At 40.7% G+C, this 19,606-nt stretch overlaps 4 pseudogenes; all 4 read right to left on the reverse strand.

Annotated features, from left to right (window-relative positions):
* Positions 1-3,741: 3,741 nt before the first annotated feature.
* The window catches only part of LOC135528526 (bMERB domain-containing protein 1-like), a 56,116-nt pseudogene continuing 40,251 nt past the window's right edge, over positions 3,742-19,606 (reverse strand).
* On the reverse strand, positions 7,648-11,793 carry LOC135525467 (E3 ubiquitin/ISG15 ligase TRIM25-like; annotated as a pseudogene).
* On the reverse strand, positions 13,482-14,103 carry LOC135537343 (E3 ubiquitin/ISG15 ligase TRIM25-like; annotated as a pseudogene).
* LOC135525474 (E3 ubiquitin/ISG15 ligase TRIM25-like) lies at positions 15,747-16,413 on the reverse strand (annotated as a pseudogene).

The following is a 19,606-nucleotide window of genomic DNA, read 5'->3' on the forward strand; positions in this document are numbered from 1 at the left end:
TATTCCTTGAAGAGGTGGGGTTTCAGGTGTCTCCGGAAGGTGGTGATTGACTCCGCTGTCCTGACGTCGTGAGGGAGTTTGTTCCACCATTGGGGGCCAGAGCAGCGAACAGTTTTGACTGGGCTGAGCGGGAACTGTACTTCCTCAATGGTAGGGAGGCGAGCAGGCCAGAGGTGGATGAACGCAGTGCCCTTGCTTGGGTGTAGGGCCTGATCAGAGCCTGGAGGTACTGCGGTGCCGTTCCCCTCACAGCTCCGTAGGCAAGCACCATGGTCTTGTAGCGGATGCGAGCTTCAACTGGAAGCCAGTGGAGAGAGCGGAGGAGCGGGGTGACGTGAGAGAACTTGGGAAGGTTGAACACCAGACGGGCTGCGGCGTTCTGGATGAGTTGTAGGGGTTTAATGGCACAGGCAGGGAGCCCAGCCAGCAGCGAGTTGCAGTAATCCAGACGGGAGATGACAAGTGCCTGGATTAGGACCTGCGCCGCTTCCTGTGTGAGGCAGGGTCGTACTCTGCGGATGTTGTAGAGCATGAACCTACAGGAACGGGCCACCGCCATGATGTTGGTTGAGAACGACAGGGTGTTGTCCAGGATCACGCCAAGGTTCTTAGCGCTCTGGGAGGAGGACACAATGGAGTTGTCAACCGTGATGGCGAGATCATGGAACGGGCAGTCCTTCCCCGGGAGGAAGAGCAGCTCCGTCTTGCCGAGGTTCAGCTTGAGGTGGTGATCCGTCATCCACACTGATATGTCTGCCAGACATGCAGAGATGCGATTCGCCACCTGGTCATGTTGTCGGTAATAACATGCTGTCAGTAATAACATGTTGTCAGTAATACTATGCTGTCAATAATAACATGTTGTCAGTAATAATTTGTTGTCAGTAATAACATGCTGTCAGTAATAATATGCTGTCAGTAATAACATGTTGTCAGTATAAATATGCAGTCAGTAATAACATGCTGTCAGTAATAACATGTTGTCGGTAATACTATGCTGTCAGTAATAACATGTTGTCTGTAATAACATGCTGTCAGTAATAACATGTTGTCAGTAATACTATGCTGTCAGTAATAACATGTTGTCAGTAATAACATGTTGTCAGTAATAACATGTTGTCAGTAATAACATGTTGTCAGTAATAATATGCGGTCAGTAATAACATGTTGTCAGTAATAACATGTTGTCAGTAATAATATGCGGTCAGTAATAACATGTTGACAATAACAACATGTTGTCAGTAATAACATGTTGTCAGTAATAACATGCTGTCAGTAATAACATGTTGTCAGTAATAACATGTTGTCAGTAATAACATGTTGTCAGTAATAACATGCTGTCAGTAATAATATGCTGTCAGTAATAACATGCTGTCAGTAATAACATGTTGTCAGTAATAATATGCAGTCAGTAATAATATGCTGTCAGTAATAACATGTTGTCAGTAATAACATGTTGTCAGTAATAATATGCAGTCAGTAATAATATGCTGTCAGTAATAACATGTTGTCAGTAATAATATGCAGTCAGTAATAACATGTTGTCAGTAATAATATGCAGTCAGTAATAATATGCTGTCAGTAATAACATGTTGTCAGTAATAATATGCAGTCAGTAATAACATGTTGTCAGTAATAACATGTTGTCAGTAATAATATGCTGTCAGTAATAACATGCTGTCAGTAATAACATGTTGTCAGTAATAATATGCAGTCAGTAATAATATGCTGTCAGTAATAACATGTTGTCAGTAATAATATGCAGTCAGTAATAACATGTTGTCAGTAATAATATGCAGTCAGTAATAATATGCTGTCAGTAATAACATGTTGTCAGTAATAATATGCAGTCAGTAATAACATGTTGTCAGTAATAACATGTTGTCAGTAATAATATGCTGTCAGTAATAACATGCTGTCAGTAATAACATGTTGTCAGTAATAATATGCAGTCAGTAATAATATGCTGTCAGTAATAACATGTTGTCAGTAATAATATGCTGTCAGTAATAATATGCTGTCAGTAATAATATGCTGTCAGTAATAACATGTTGTCAGTAATAACATGTTGTCAGCAATAATATGCAGTCAGTAATAATATGCAGTCAGTAATACTATGCTGTCAGTAATAACATGTTGTCAGTAATAATTTGTTGTCAGTAATAACATGCTGTCAGTAATAATATGCTGTCAGTAATAACATGTTGTCAGTATAAATATGCAGTCAGTAGTAACACGCTGTCAGTAATAACCTGTGGTCAGTAATAATATGCTGTCAGTAATAACATGTTGTCAGTATAAATATGCGGTCAGTAGTAACACGCTGTCAGTAATAACCTGTGGTCAGTAATACCATGCTGCCAGTAATAACATGTTGTCAGTAATAACCTGCGGTCAATAATAACATGCTGGCATGAATAACATGTTGTCAGTATAAATATGCAGTCAGTAGTAACATGCTGTCAGTAATAACATGTTGTAAATAATAAAGCTTAACAATGTTAGCTGCAGTGAGCTGCAGTTCCACTTAAAATTACTATTGTTAAGGTGGAAACCTTTTCTGCTGATCGGTATACTGTACACTAACCTTTAGTGTGTGTAAAGTCAGCAATGTGGAAGGATGAGTCATTTTGCAGTTCCATAAAATATATCATTTGAGTGTATGTATTGAATAACAACAACACCAAGAAAGGAAGCGAGCGATGACTCATTTGTTGAGCTCCGTTGATCAGTATGTTCAGTCACCCCTAAAGGCCTCTTAATTGGACATAGTTGCCAAGTCAGTGACTAATGACTTTGTGAGTTGCTTAAATTCTGACGTTAGTGTCATGTTATCATGAAACCATAATCTTATCACAAAACATTAATTAGCCCATTGGTTGCATATCTGGCTAACGTTGACCTGGCAGCGTGATTAGGCTGCCATCAATTAATGCTGACTATGAATTAGTGAGCCAGTGGGAAGTCTGTTCAAAGGCAACTACAGTAATTTGAAATGTAAAAGAGTTAGGGAGGCTAACAGTACTTAAAGAGATGTATGTATGATGTTCCAATTAGAAAATACTGTACAGTACATCTTCACTGTTGGGTTTAGTCTCATGCATCATAAATAATAATCTTCACCGGGGTAGCAATATTTAACATCTGTCACTGGTAGACAAGCAGCACTTTGTACATAATTTAATAGCAATATCTGACTTATGCAAATTACGTTTACATCCAATCTTTGTGAAGGGACAGGTTCTAGGTACAGAGGTACCAAAGCCAGTTAGAGTGACCAGGATGAACTGCTCTGAGAGCATTGGTGACACCATTGAGAGGCAGGGAGAGGCAGTGGGAGGGACTCTGAAAATGATGAATGAGATTAGTCTGATACAGACGATGGAAGATCATTGCACAGCCTCATGGGGGATGAGCCTTATGCGGAGAGGGGACACTGGGTATAGAACCCAACTAGGGCAGATAGGACTGGAGCCCTAATGATGGAGAGAAGACATAGAGAGATAGAGGGAGGGGGAAGGGGGAGAGGAAAGGCGGGAGAGAGAGAGAGAGAGAGAGAGAGAGAGAGAGAGGGGGGGAGAGAGAGAGGTAGATAGAGATAGATAGGGAGAGAGAGAAAGAGAGAGAGAGAGAGAGAGAGAGAGGTAGATAGATAGAGATAGATAGGGAGAGAGAGAGAGAGAGAGAGAGAGAGAGAGAGAGAGAGAGAGAGAGAGAGAGAGAGAGAGAGAGAGAGTAGATAGATAGAGATAGATAGGGAGAGAGAGAGAGAGAGAGAGAGAGAGAGAGAGAGAGAGAGAGAGAGAGAGAGAGAAACACAGCCCAGACGGGATGTAGCATAGACTGGGAGATAAAACACCATCAATCTCATCCTGGCGACATCCCCAAAATATCCTTGAAAATTCTCCACTAGCTCGTTGTCTGTCCGTACTTCAAGTGTTACTCGGGTTGGAAAGCTGAAACAGTGATGTAACAGGGCTCTATTTTGGCTCCATGTTAGAGCTCCTGAGGGCCCGACCTACATGATGGAGCAGGTAAAGCCACAGCACTCCTTCAGCAGGGACAGGCCTGTCTTGGTGAATGGGGACGAGGTCTGCTGGGCCCTGGACATTATCCGTCTGGCTGGAATCTGACCTGGAGAAGAGGATGTGGAGTCAGTCAGAGGAAATGGGGATGTACCAGGTGGAGCACTGTGATGTTCAGACAGAATGATACACACATTCAGACTCACCCAGACACAAGGGTATGCAGACACATGTATGCACACACACGACTGATATGAGGTGAATACACGCTGATGAAAATAAATGTTGCTCAGTGGGGAGCCAGTTCAAATATAGTTGAAGTCGGACGTTTACATACACCTTAGCCAAATACATTTAATCTCAGTTTTTCACAATCCCTGAAATTTAATCCTAGTAAAAATTCTGTGTCTTAGATCAGTTAGGATCACCACTTTATTTTAAGAATTAGAAATGTCAGAATAATAGTATAGAAAATTATTTATTTAAGTTTACATACTCAATTAGTATTTGGTAGCATCAAATGTTTTTGGGTAGCCTTCCACAAGCTTCCCACAATAAGTTGGGTGAGTTTTGGCCCATTCCTCCTGACAGAGTTAGTGTAACTGAGTCAGGTTTGTCGGCCTCCTTGCTCACACAAGCTTTTTCAGTTCTACACATAAATGTTCTATAGGTTGGAGGTCAGGGCTTGTGATGGCCACTCCAATACCTTGACTTTGTTGTCCTTAAGCCATTTTGCCACAACTTTGGAAGTATGCTTGGGGTCATTGTCCATTTGGAAGACCCATTTGCGACCAAGCTTTAACTTCCTGACTGATGTCTTGAGATGTTGCTTCAATATATCCACATAATTTTCCTCTCCTCATGGTGCCATCTATTTTGTGAAGTGCACCAGTCCCTCCTGCAGCAAAGCACCCCCACAACATGATGCTACCACCCCCATGCTTCACGGTTGGGATGGTGTTCTTTGGCTTACAAGCCTCCCCCTTTATCCTCCAAACATAACAATGGTCATTATGAAACAGTTCTATTTTTGTTTAATCAGACCAAAGAACATTTCTCTAAAAAGTACGATTTTTGTCCCCATGTGCAGTTGCAACCCGTAGTCTGGCTTTTTTTATGGCGGTTTTGGAGCAGTTGCTTCTTCCTTGCTGAGCGGCCTTTCAGGTTATGTCGAAATAGGACTTGTTTTACTGTGGATATAGATACTTTCATACCGGTTTCCTCCAGCATCTTCACAAGGTCCTTTGCTGTTGTTCTGGGATTGATTTTCAATTTTCGCACCAAAGTATGTTCATCTCTAGGAGACAGAATGCGTCTCCTCCCTGAGCGGTATGACGGCTGCGTGGTCCCATGGTGTTTATACTTGTGTACTATTGTTTGTACAGATGATGAATGTGGTACCTTCAAGTGTTTGGAAATGGCTCCCAAGGATGAACCAGACTTGTGGAGGTCTACAATTTGTTTTCTGAGGTCTTGGCTGATTTCTTTTGATTTCCCCATGATGTCAAGCAAAGAGGCACTGAGTTTGAAGGTAGGCCTTGAAATACATCCACAGGTACACCTCCAATTGACTCAAATTATATAAATTAGCCTACCAGAAGCTTCTAAAGCCATGACATTATTTTCTGGAATTTTCCAAGCTGTTCAAAGGCACAGTCAACTTCGTGTATGTAAACTTCTGACCCACTGGAATTGTGATACAGTACATTTTAAGTGAAATAATCTGTCTGTTAACAATTGTTGGAAAAATGACTTGTGTCATACAAAGTAGATGTCCTAACCGACTTGCCAAAACTATAGTTTGTTAACAAGAAATTTGTGGAGTGGTTGAAAAACGAGTTTTAATGAGTCCAACCTAAGTATATGTAAACTTCCGACTTCAACTGTATGTATTCATTTTTGTGGGTGAAATCCATAATTGCATAACTAAATGCTTCTGTCGTGAAGAAAGACTTGAACAAGAAAGAGACGTGTAACTGTCCAAAGACATCGCCATCAAATCAAGGTCACCGACTATTAGTGTATCATAGCGAATACCTGAAAACGTTGAGACATACAATTGAGCATTAAATGGAAAATAATAACACTCACTATGACGCACTATGACTACACACACCTTTCTTCTTGGAGTTTCTGGGGAACTTAGACTGGAGGAAATCAGCCATTTCTTTGTCCTCCTCCCTTTCCCTGTAGAGGAGAGAAAGATGGATGAGTGGAACTCCAAACTCTACATTTCTGCCTGTTCCTACTAGCGATGACTCAGACTCCATATCCTCATGCCCTGTCTTCTGCCTAGGTGCCTCAAAAACAATAAAATATTACCTCGTCGCTTCCTGCTTCTACTACCCAGAATGCCTTTTGGCGCTTGTATGGCGCCGCCCTCTGTTCTGAGAACAAACTTGTGCATGTACAGTGGGATCTAGGGTTTCACAGCACACTGTCCCCTAGACTAAAACACAGATGTTGTATTTCAACAGTAAGAACATCTGAGAATGGAGATATTCCCTGTGGTTTGTATGTAACTGAGTCGAACTGGCTTGTATTTCTGACAGGATGTCATTGGAGACCAAACCAATAAGGGGGAGGGGGGGACAAGACAGATGGAACATAGGTGGTTTAGAACCACGCTCCCGTGATGACCTGGTCTGAGACCTGACGACTTACTGTACATTGGCACCCCAAGGTAATGCCTAGGCATTAAGGGATAAAAGTGTTCTAGTGAGCATGACACCTGGTTTCGCACCCCAGTCGGTCACACTTGCCTTAGCCTCTCAAACTCCACATCGTCAACAAGGAAATCTCTGGTCTCCACCAGCTTGTGAATCTGCTGGAGAAGATCCTCCTCTTTCTGTCTGTCCTCGTTGGACTTGTCATTGTCTGTAACAGAAAATATGTCATGACGATCAGCGGTTAAAGTGGGATTTTGTCAGTGGTGGATTTCAAACTGCTGCCACATTCAGGGTCTTTTTCATGATGATTTGATCAATAAAATCAGATATTTATTGGAGATCAAGACCCCTAACTTTAACCCCTAACGCATCTTAAGGTGATAGGAGTTTGTTCTCCCACCAGACTAATCACTGTTGACAATGGAGATATATACATATATTTATGTATTTCATTTTTAGGGAAACATTTGTTTACAGGGTGGATTGAGTTTGATCACTTTGGTCATGATAATGTATGATTACACAGTGTCTGATTCCTCACGTTGATATAACACGACTCTGCTGTGCTGAAGCATAATTGTAATCATTATTGACACATGACATACATTTTGTGCTTGGTGAAGAATTTAATTATCTCACTTAGGACTGGATTTAGTCTGTAGTGCTGAAGGGTGATGTAGTGCTACAGGGTGATAGAAATTTAAAGGTAATTTTCCCGTGTTAGACGAGACTGCATTCACGGTAAGCACTGCATACTTCGGCTCAATAGGAAATTATCATTACCTTTAAATTGTGCTAGACCGCTGAACTTCAGCGATAGGGATTGAATTCAGTCCTTAATCATTATGTTACAGCCCTCACAACCCATACAAAATCAGAAATCAGAAAATCCACAACAATTTACACATCATAGGATACAAAGACAACATAAGTTTTATGAAGCACAAATGATTTTAGGTCCAACATGCAGTGGATACATTTTGACAAAAGAAACAGATCACCAGATGCAATTTTCTGCTTACATTCTTATCAAAGTTCACATGTGTAATGGCATTATCTTCACAGAACCCACTAAATCAACCCCAAACCCAGGATAGAGGGGCTGAGGGAATGTGGTCTGGATTCTACAGAGGAGGGTTATAGAGAGACTGTAGAAGGACAGAGTTCCTGCCTTGTGGTCCAGGTACACTCCTTCTCTGGAAGAGCAGGGGACAGCAGATTAAACAGCAGGAGGAGATCATTCTTCCCCCCAAAAAGTCTCAGTCTTTTCTGCTGATCCCTTTATTTGAGACCACCCCATCCATGTCCCAGTTTACCTCCCAGCAGCAGGCCCTCCTTACACAGCACCTGGGGGTAGAAGGTCAATCTGTCTGGATGGTCAGGATATTGTCACATCTCCATGTCACATCTCTGTTCCCCACAGACAGATACAGTTTGTTGTGTTAAGATATATTGTGAGCTGAACATATCCAGATATATGGGCAATTTCCTCCTCCAACACATAATCCAGTCGTTGTTTTAGTCCGGAGACTGATTTCTTTGCGTCCTCAAAGGAGACATGTTGGTTGACAGGGATGCTGGTGAAGGCTTCAGATCCAGGAGGGACACAGAGACACTGGACATTCTGGAGGATATGGATGTGATCTTCATTTTCCTCCTGCTCAGTATCTCTCCTCCTCAGCTCAGCCACATCCTGCTTCAGTTGCTCCAATTGCTCTTCAGCCAGAATTCCTTTCGCCCTCTCCCGGGCTCTGATCAGCGCCGTCATCTCAGAGTATTAGGGTTGGGCGATATATGATTAAATCGAATATCGTGATATTTGACATTGATGATATATCGTGATGTGCAAGACTATACTCTAATCAAAACTGTGCAGTTTTATCAGTTAAGCTGTATCAATATGTTGAAAATTAAGTCTAAATGAATTAACTATGCCTTATGAGGATTCATTCATGAGAATGTAACCATAATATTGTTAATAAGTACAACAATTGCACAGTCTGGAATGATTTAGTCATTAACGGCACAAAACGATTATATCGGATGTCGCGATATTTGGAGTAGCATACCCTCTTCCCAAATATTGACCAACCCTAATGGGTATGCTTGTAATCATTAAGGACTGGGGAGTTTTTCAGGATAAAAAAAAAATGGAATGTAACTAAAAACAGGCAAAATCCTAGAGGAAAACCTGGTTCAGTCTGCTTTCCACCAGACACTGGGAGAGGAATTCACCTTTCAATAGGACAATAACCTAAAACACAAGGCCAAATCTACACGGGAGTTGCTTACCAAGAAGACAATGAATGTTCGAGTTACAGTTTTGTCTTAAATCTACTTGAAAATCTATGTTAAGACCTGAAAATGGTTGTCTAGCACTGATCAACAACAAACTTGACAAAGCTTGAAGAATTCTGAAAAGAATAATGGGCAAATGTCACACAATCCAGGTGTGGAAAGCTCTTAGACACTTACCCAGAATGACTCGCAGCTGTAATCACTGACAAAAGTGCTTCTACAAAGTATTGACTCAGGGGTTTGAATACTTATCTAAATGAGATATTTCTGTTTTTCATTTGCAGTAAATTTGCAAAACATGTTTTCACTTTGTCATTATGGGGTATTGTGTGTATATGGGTGAGAAAAAACAATCTATTTAATTCATTTTGAATTCAGGCTTAATTAACACAACAAAATGTGGAATAAGTCAAGGTGTATGAATACTTTATGAAGGCACTGTATATACTGTAGTATCCATAGAGATAGATATTATTAAATTGCTATAGGGGCGATGTCATAAACCCTCAAAATTCCAGAATGGAAAGAAAATGTCAGCCCCATCAGGGATAACTCCAAACCAGTCTAATTGGCAGTAGAGGCATAATCCTAATCTTACTTAAGCAGGAAAATAGAAGTAAGGCATGTGATATATCAGAAATCGTGTAATATAATTATTGTCAATCTAAAATATTGTCATATAATTATAAATGGAGTTTATACCAATTTTCTGTATAAATAGCCTCTAAAATACATGTAAACAGATCCTAAATGTCTCCATTTTTGTTTTCTTAGAACGCTGTAAGAGCTTTTATATGATACCATATCAATACTTGTTGCATTTACAACAAGTGCTGATAAGTCCTATCATCAACTGATATAAGCCAATATATTGCTGTGGATGGACTGCATTGTTTGAATGGAATGTTGGCATATTGGCAGTTAATTAGCTACATTTATGGAATCGTTCCTCTAAAACTGGCTAGCTAACATGCATAGGCTACAGTGCAGAGCAACTCTTAAATGTATTTATTTTACACAATGGTTGTGTTCCAAAATGCGCATTTACGTTCAGCGTTCTACCCTTCTTTCTAGGGTGATCTTCCAAGAACACCTGAGACAGCATACTGTCTAGTATGGGAGAACGCAGAGCATTTAAAATCCATAAAAAATGTACTTTGTATATTATTATTATTATTACCTCTAACCTAAACTGGGAACTGCAGCGTCGACAAAGTTTGCTTTTATGTTAGCTAGCTACGTCTGTTTACATTGTAGCCAATGTAGCAGCGCGAGCAACTAGTGCTAGCAATTAATTGAACAACTATCCCAGGATGGAAATATTGAACAAAAATAACAAGTAAGAAAGTAACAGAATCGATTTTCTCAGTACCTGTTAGTGAATTAAGCTGATATCTTATCACAGCACTGGCAAACCATGATTGACCAACTCCCTGACCAAAATGGCTGATAAGAAAGTTAATGTCTATTCTAGTACTCTAATTCCTTATTCTATGATAGTATCTCTCTCCCTCAAATTGATATTAACACATGACTCTGTTTTGCTGAAGCATCATTGTAATTATTTACAAATACGTTTTGTTCTTGGTGAAAGGACTACTGACCTCACTTAATAATTATTTTACATTACAACAACCCATGAAAAATCAGAAATCAGAAGATCGACAACAATTTACACAAATCACAGGATACAAAGACAACATCCGTTTTCAAAGGAATTTACCCAGTGAGAAAGGTCACACATGCAGTGGATGCAATTAGACAAGAGAAATAGATGGATAAACAATTTTTGTTAGATAATACTTCCAGATCACAAGATGCAATTGCTTGAAGCAGGTCTATGTTAGTATCAAAGTGCATATCTGTGTGAATGCCAGTATCTCCAAAACGGCTTCGTTGCAAATAAAATTATCAGGCCTAAACCCAAACCCAGGATAAAGGGGCTGAGTGAATGTGGTCTGGACTCTATGGAGGAGGGTCATTGTGTCAGAGATGCCATAGAAGGACAGAGTTCCTTCCTTGTGGTCCACGTACACTCCTACTCTGGAAGAGCAGGGGACAGGGATATCAGTCTGTTCATCATTGTGGTAGAAGGTGGAGCTTTAGTCAGAGCAGATTAAACACTAGGATTGATCACTCTTCCCAAACAAACTGCCTATGTCTTTTCTGCTGATCCCTTGATATGAGACGGCTATATTCTCTGCTGGGATTTCTCCCCCAACTCTCTCTGTTTCGCAATCCTTTCTGCTGCAACTGATACTGTTTCATGGCCTTTATGTTCATCTAACAAACACTGATAACAGATAAACTGCTGATCTGTGCGGCAGTAAACCGCTAGTAGTTTGTAATGATGAGAGCAGATTTTCTCCTGCAGCTGTGTGGTGGCTGGAACCAACTGGTGCTCCTTAAAGGTAGGAGATTCATAGTGAGGCTTGAGGTGAGTCTCGCAGTAAGAGGCCAGACACATCAGACAGGACATGACAGCTTTGAGTTTTCTCCCAGAGCAAAAATCACACTCCACATCTCCAGGTTCAGCATAAAAGTGAGATGGAGGAGCAGGTTGGAGTCCTGTTTTCAGATTCTCCACTAAGTCAGATAACAGAGTGTTTTTCTTCAGAACAGGCCTTTGGATAAATATTTCCATACACAGGGGGCAACTGTAAAACACCTTGTGGTCATCCTAATCCCAGCTGCCATCAATACAGCCCAATACAGTAGCTGTGTCCACAGGAAGTAGTCACTGGTTCCTTTAGTTGATCCAGGCAGATTGAACAACTGATTGAGTCCCTGGCTGTCGCCATTTTGCTGCCCCGACTAACAGACTGAGCATCAGAGTATGAAAGATAGGTATCATTTCTCGAGAAATGTTTGTGCTTATGACACAATGCCACATCCTGGTTCTGTGAGTACTGTTAACCTGTAGAGGGTATGGTGTTGGACAGAGGTCAGGAAGAGATCGCCTCTGATTGGACAGACAAACTTCACTGCCATTTAGTGACATTTTTACAGTATGTCTGCCATTTGACTATCTACACTCCACTGCACCTTAGTCTGCAGTTCAAGACCTCGCAGTAGTTGACCTCTCCATCCAAAACACTATTGGCATTCAGGGGCTTTTTCATGATGATGTAAGCATCAAAATCAGACATATATTCTATTAGATGAGTCAAAAAGCTCTGCATATCCAGTTCCATCATATGGTGATTGGAGCATTGTTCATTTTGGATTTAGTTTAGTTAAAGTCTTAAAATACCTTTTAGTCTTGGTCACATTTTAGCCATTTCATCCTTTGTTAGTTTTAATTATTATCAGTCAACTAAAACTCCAAACAATTTTTGTCAGTTAAGTCAGTTAAGAACAAATTCTTATTTTCAATGATGGCCTGGGAACGGTGGGTTAACTGCCTGTTCAGGGGCAGAATGACAGATTTATACCTTGTCAGCTCGGGGGTTTGAGCTCGCAACCTTCTGGTTGCTAGTCCAACACTCTAACCACTAGGCTACCCTGCCGCCCCAAAGGTTAAGAACAAATTCTTATTTTCAATGACGGCCTGTTCAGGGGCAGAACGACAGATTTATACCTTGTCAGCTCGGGGTGTGAACTCACAACCTTCTGGTTACTAGTCCAACACTCTAACCACTAGGCTACCCTGCCGCCCCAAAGGTTAAGATTTTCTCAGTACCTGTTAGTGAATTAAGCTGATATCTTATCACAGCACTGGCAAACCATGATTGACCAACTCCCTGACCAAAATGGCTGATAAGAAAGTTAATGTCTATTCTAGTACTCTAATTCCTTATTCTATGATAGTATCTCTCTCCCTCAAATTGATATTAACACATGACTCTGTTTTGCTGAAGCGTCATTGGAATTATTTACAAATACGTTTTGTTCTTGGTGAAAGGACTACTGACCTCACTTAATAATTATTTTACATTACAACAACCCATGAAAAATCAGAAATCAGAAGATCGACAACAATTTACACAAATCACAGGATACAAAGACAACATCCGTTTTCAAAGGAATTTACCCAGTGAGTAAGGTCACACATGCAGTGGATGCAATTAGACAAGAGAAATAGATGGATAAACAATTTTTGTTAGATAATACTTCCAGATCACAAGATGCAATTGCTTGAAGCAGGTCTATGTTATTATCAAAGTGCATATCTGTGTGAATGCCAGTATCTCCAAAACGGCTTCGTTGCAAATAAAATTATCAGGCCTAAACCCAAACCCAGGATAAAGGGGCTGAGTGAATGTGGTCTGGACTCTATGGAGGAGGGTCATTGTGTCAGAGATGCCATAGAAGGACAGAGTTCCTTCCTTGTGGTCCACGTACACTCCTACTCTGGAAGAGCAGGGGACAGGGATATCAGTCTGTTCATCATTGTGGTAGAAGGTGGAGCTTTAGTCAGAGCAGATTAAACACTAGGATTGATCATTCTTCCCAAACAAACTGCCTATGTCTTTTCTGCTGATCCCTTGATATGAGACGGCTATATTCTCTGCTGGGATTTCTCCCCCAACTCTCTCTGTTTCGCAATCCTTTCTGCTGCAACTGATACTGTTTCATGGCCTTTATGTTCATCTAACAAACACTGATAACAGATAAACTGCTGATCTGTGCGGCAGTAAACCGCTAGTAGTTTGTAATGATGAGAGCAGATTTTCTCCTGCAGCTGTGTGGTGGCTGGAACCAACTGGTGCTCCTTAAAGGTAGGAGATTCATAGTGAGGCTTGAGGTGAGTCTCGCAGTAAGAGGCCAGACACACCAGACAGGACATGACAGCTTTGAGTTTTCTCCCAGAGCAAAAATCACACTCCACATCTCCAGGTTCAGCATAAAAGTGAGATGGAGGAGCAGGTTGGAGTCCTGTTTTCAGATTCTCCACTAAGTCAGATAACAGAGTGTTTTTCTTCAGAACAGGCCTTTGGATAAATATTTCCATACACAGGTGGCAACTGTAAAAAACCTTGTGGTCATCCTAATCCCAGCTGCCATCAATACAGCCCAATACAGTAGCTGTGTCCACAGGAAGTAGTCACTGGTTCCTTTAGTTGATCCAGGCAGATTGAACAACTGATTGAGTCCCTGGCTGTCGCCATTTTGCTGCCCCGACTAACAGACTGAGCAGCAGAGTATGAAAGATAGGTATCATTTCTCGAGAAATGTTTGTGCTTATGACACAATGCCACATCCTGTTTCTGTGAGTACTGTTAACCTGTAGAGGGTATGGTGTTGGACAGAGGTCAGGAAGAGATCGCCTCTGATTGGACAGACAAACTTCACTGCCATTTAGTGACATTTTTACAGTATGTCTGCCATTTGACTATCTACACTCCACTGCACCTTAGTCTGCAGTTCAAGACCTCGCAGTAGTTGACCTCTCCATCCAAAACACTATTGGCATTCAGGGGCTTTTTCATGATGATGTAAGCATCAAAATCAGACATATATTCTATTAGATGAGTCAAAAGGCTCTGGATATCCAGTTCCATTATATGGTGATTGGAGCATTGTTCATTTTGGATTTAGTTTAGTTAAAGTCTTAAAATACCTTTTAGTCTTGGTCACATTTTAGCCATTTCATCCTTTGTTAGTTTTAATTATTATCAGTCAACTAAAACTCCAAACAATTTTTGTCAGTTAAGTCAGTTAAGAACAAATTCTTATTTTCAATGATGGCCTGGGAACGGTGGGTTAACTGCCTGTTCAGGGGCAGAATGACAGATTTATACCTTGTCAGCTCGGGGGTTTGAGCTCGCAACCTTCTGGTTGCTAGTCCAACACTCTAACCACTAGGCTACCCTGCCGCCCCAAAGGTTAAGAACAAATTCTTATTTTCAATGACGGCCTGTTCAGGGGCAGAACGACAGATTTATACCTTGTCAGCTCGGGGGTGTGAACTCACAACCTTCTGGTTACTAGTCCAACACTCTAACCACTAGGCTACCCTGCCGCCCCAAAGGTTAAGATTTTCTCAGTACCTGTTAGTGAATTAAGCTGATATCTTATCACAGCACTGGCAAACCATGATTGACCAACTCCCTGACCAAAATGGCTGATAAGAAAGTTAATGTCTATTCTAGTACTCTAATTCCTTATTCTATGATAGTATCTCTCTCCCTCAAATTGATATTAACACATGACTCTGTTTTGCTGAAGCGTCATTGGAATTATTTACAAATACGTTTTGTTCTTGGTGAAAGGACTACTGACCTCACTTAATAATTATTTTACATTACAACAACCCATGAAAAATCAGAAATCAGAAGATCGACAACAATTTACACAAATCACAGGATACAAAGACAACATCCGTTTTCAAAGGAATTTACCCAGTGAGTAAGGTCACACATGCAGTGGATGCAATTAGACAAGAGAAATAGATGGATAAACAATTTTTGTTAGATAATACTTCCAGATCACAAGATGCAATTGCTTGAAGCAGGTCTATGTTATTATCAAAGTGCATATCTGTGTGAATGCCAGTATCTCCAAAACGGCTTCGTTGCAAATAAAATTATCAGGCCTAAACCCAAACCCAGGATAAAGGGGCTGAGTGAATGTGGTCTGGACTCTATGGAGGAGGGTCATTGTGTCAGAGATGCCATAGAAGGACAGAGTTCCTTCCTTGTGGTCCACGTACACTCCTACTCTGGAAGAGCAGGGGACAGGGATATCAGTCTGTTCATCATTGTGGTAGAAGGTGGAGCTTTAGTCAGAGCAGATTAAACACTAGGATTGATCATTCTTCCCAAACAAACTGCCTATGTCTTTTCTGCTGATCCCTTGATATGAGACGGCTATATTCTCTGCTGGGATTTCTCCCCAACTCTCTCTGTTTCGCAATCCTTTCTGCTGCAACTGATACTGTTTCATGGCCTTTATGTTCATCTAACAAACACTGATAACAGATAAACTGCTGATCTGTGCGGCAGTAAACCGCTAGTAGTTTGTAATGATGAGAGCAGATTTTCTCCTGCAGCTGTGTGGTGGCTGGAACCAACTGGTGCTCCTTAAAGGTAGGAGATTCATAGTGAGGCTTGAGGTGAGTCTCGCAGTAAGAGGCCAGACACACCAGACAGGACATGACAGCTTTGAGTTTTCTCCCAGAGCAAAAATCACACTCCACATCTCCAGGTTCAGCATAAAAGTGAGATGGAGGAGCAGGTTGGAGTCCTGTTTTCAGATTCTCCACTAAGTCAGATAACAGAGTGTTTTTCTTCAGAACAGGCCTTTGGATAAATATTTCCATACACAGGTGGCAACTGTAAAAAACCTTGTGGTCATCCTAATCCCAGCTGCCATCAATACAGCCCAATACAGTAGCTGTGTCCACAGGAAGTAGTCACTGGTTCCTTTAGTTGATCCAGGCAGATTGAACAACTGATTGAGTCCCTGGCTGTCGCCATTTTGCTGCCCCGACTAACAGACTGAGCAGCAGAGTATGAAAGATAGGTATCATTTCTCGAGAAATGTTTGTGCTTATGACACAATGCCACATCCTGTTTCTGTGAGTACTGTTAACCTGTAGAGGGTATGGTGTTGGACAGAGGTCAGGAAGAGATCGCCTCTGATTGGACAGACAAACTTCACTGCCATTTAGTGACATTTTTACAGTATGTCTGCCATTTGACTATCTACACTCCACTGCACCTTAGTCTGCAGTTCAAGACCTCGCAGTAGTTGACCTCTCCATCCAAAACACTATTGGCATTCAGGGGCTTTTTCATGATGATGTAAGCATCAAAATCAGACATATATTCTATTAGATGAGTCAAAAGGCTCTGGATATCCAGTTCCATTATATGGTGATTGGAGCATTGTTCATTTTGGATTTAGTTTAGTTAAAGTCTTAAAATACCTTTTAGTCTTGGTCACATTTTAGCCATTTCATCCTTTGTTAGTTTTAATTATTATCAGTCAACTAAAACTCTGAACAATTTTTGTGAGTTAAGTCAGTTAAGAACAAATTCTTATTTTCAATGACGGCCTGGGAACGGTTGGTTAACTGCCTGTTCAGGGGCAGAATGACAGATTTATACCTTGTCAGCTCAGGGGTTTGAACTCGCAACCTTCTGGTTACTAGTCCAACACTCTAACCACTAGGCTACCCTGCCGCCCCAAAGGTTAAGAACAAATTCTTATTTTCAATGACGGCCTGTTCAGGGGCAGAACGACAGATTTATACCTTGTCAGCTCGGGGGTGTGAACTCGCAACCTTCTGGTTACTAGTCCAACACTCTAACCACTAGGCTACCCTGCCGCCCCAAATCATACCTAGTTTGATGTTTCTGTGACAAACGGTGAATTAGTTATTGATTTATACCGCTTTTAATGGCATCTTATAGATTTTATGTATTTATATCAAATCAAAACTGGAATTTGTATTCCAAATAAAGGTTGTAAAAGTATGCTAGACATTTATAGAATAAACCATATCTATTTTTATGTTTCTATGACAATCAATTCATTAGTTATACATTTACGCTTTTGGTGAATGTCTGCTGAATATCTTTTGAATGTCCGAATGTGTGAATATAAAACTAACTTTACCTTGGTACCTCGCATCAGTTCAAAAGTTTGACAGGTGACTGAAGTCACCACCTGGGAGCTGTGTGGGAGAGCCCGGCAACTGAAATACATTTTGCCAATGTGAGGTTTGCAATTTCATCTGTTTAGTCCAATCCTAAACATATGCATGAATGCAGAATATTTTATGTAATCCTCTCAATGGCAGAATTTACATATTTCAGTTGCGCGGTCTGACTCAGCTGACCTGCCCGGCTCTCCCACACAGTTCCCAGGGGGTCACTTCAGTCATTCGTCAATATTTGGAACTGATGCGAAGCCAGGTGCCGCAACTAGAAACAATGTTTACTCGCTCTACTCTGTCTTGCGCCGCGGTACGCATATCGAAATCTTGTCTCGTCACTATTTCTTTGACTAAAATGAAAAGTAATTTGTAATAGTTATCGTTTTTTTGCCCATGGAATGTCGTCTTGTTATCCTCATAGTTTTAGTCAGCAGCAATTGCTTGTTGAGTATTTTCGTCATGGTTATTGTTGACGGAGTTAACACTGGATAGGAGTTTGTTCTACCACCAGTTTAACCCGTTGAAAGTAGATATGTTTCGGTTGAGTATTCCATGTTAACAGGAAAACATTGTTTAAAGGGGAGTTTTAGTTTGATCACTTCTATAATGATAATGTATACAGTATCTCTTCACAGGTCTCTGCTGTGCTGAAACATAATTTTTTATAATTATGTACAAATTATAAACATTATTTTGTAACACTTTACTGTAAGTGTCCTTATGCATGCATTCACAACACCTTTATAAAATCTATGTATCATATGACGTTTGCCATAAGCTGTCAAAAGTACTTGGCATTTGTTATGAGTCATTGCATGAGATGTTATCAAACCAGTTATAATGGGTGTTAAAAATGACTGTTCATCCTGTTTTCATACGCTCTAATGTCAACTGTTAATAACAACTGTTACTACACAGTCTGAATGACAACTTATGTCATATGTTATGTCGTGTCTTTGGCTACGCCGGATTAAGTGATATGACATGCTATTCTATCAAATAATTTCTTGGTCATTAATATTACCTGATTGAGCTAATCATGTAAATGTAATTAACTAGAAAGTCGGGGCACCACAAAATAATATTTATAGAGCAGTTATCTTCCGAATAAACTCTTAAAAAGACCTAGTAATATTTTACATCAATAGCAGTCAATATTAATCGTCACCTTATTTCAGTCTCATCTGAAAGTTGTAAATTCTTCACGAACCCTGGCTAACAATTTGAATCAGCAATGCAAAATTGGGTTTAATTATGTATTTACTAAATACCTAACTAATCACACAGAATTACATATACACAGAATGAATCATACCTTGATTACAAATTACGTCATAAAGGAAAACGTCCCTAGCGGACGGAACAGATATGACAGCTGGTTACACAAAGAAAAGGGGTGTTGGGTTTGAGTGAAAGAGCGGGAAGACTGAGGAACAAAGGGAGAAGCGATGTCTCTATCGTAAATACAGTATCTTATGCATTCTAAATTACCGCCCATTTGGAAAAGAAAAATGCAAAAATATTTACACTGAGCTGCGCTTTGGTAGGTTGGTGGTAGATGGGAGGCCGTGTTGCCCAACCGAGTCATTTGTCCTTTGAAGAATGTCTCTGGTGGTAAATTGGATAAATTGTAGTAACGTCGTTGTGTGGTAGACGGGATTCTCTGTCTGTTCTTTCCTAGCCCACGTTTGCAGCTGCTGTTGCTAACTCAACAGCTAGGAGGTATCACTTCTGTAGTGAATAAGAGTTCAAAGTTCATACCATTTGCAAACCAAAGCTCACGCTGAGGTTGGCTTAGTTCTGTAGTTGACATGTTAGTCCTTTTAACGTATGGACCATCGTCCTCACTACCTCGGAACAGGAGGTTACATTTTCGTCAAGGCTTTATATAGTGGAGCAAGAAGGGTGTGTTTGAAAAGTTTTATAACCCATGTCTCTTCACAGGGGCGGCCCACTGATTGAGCAGAGCCCTAACCTTATGAAAACCCAAATCTCACATTTGGAAGCTA

The sequence above is a fragment of the Oncorhynchus masou genome, chromosome 5 (assembly GCF_036934945.1).
Source record: "Oncorhynchus masou masou isolate Uvic2021 chromosome 5, UVic_Omas_1.1, whole genome shotgun sequence".
NCBI classification, from domain to species: Eukaryota; Metazoa; Chordata; class Actinopteri; order Salmoniformes; family Salmonidae; genus Oncorhynchus; species Oncorhynchus masou.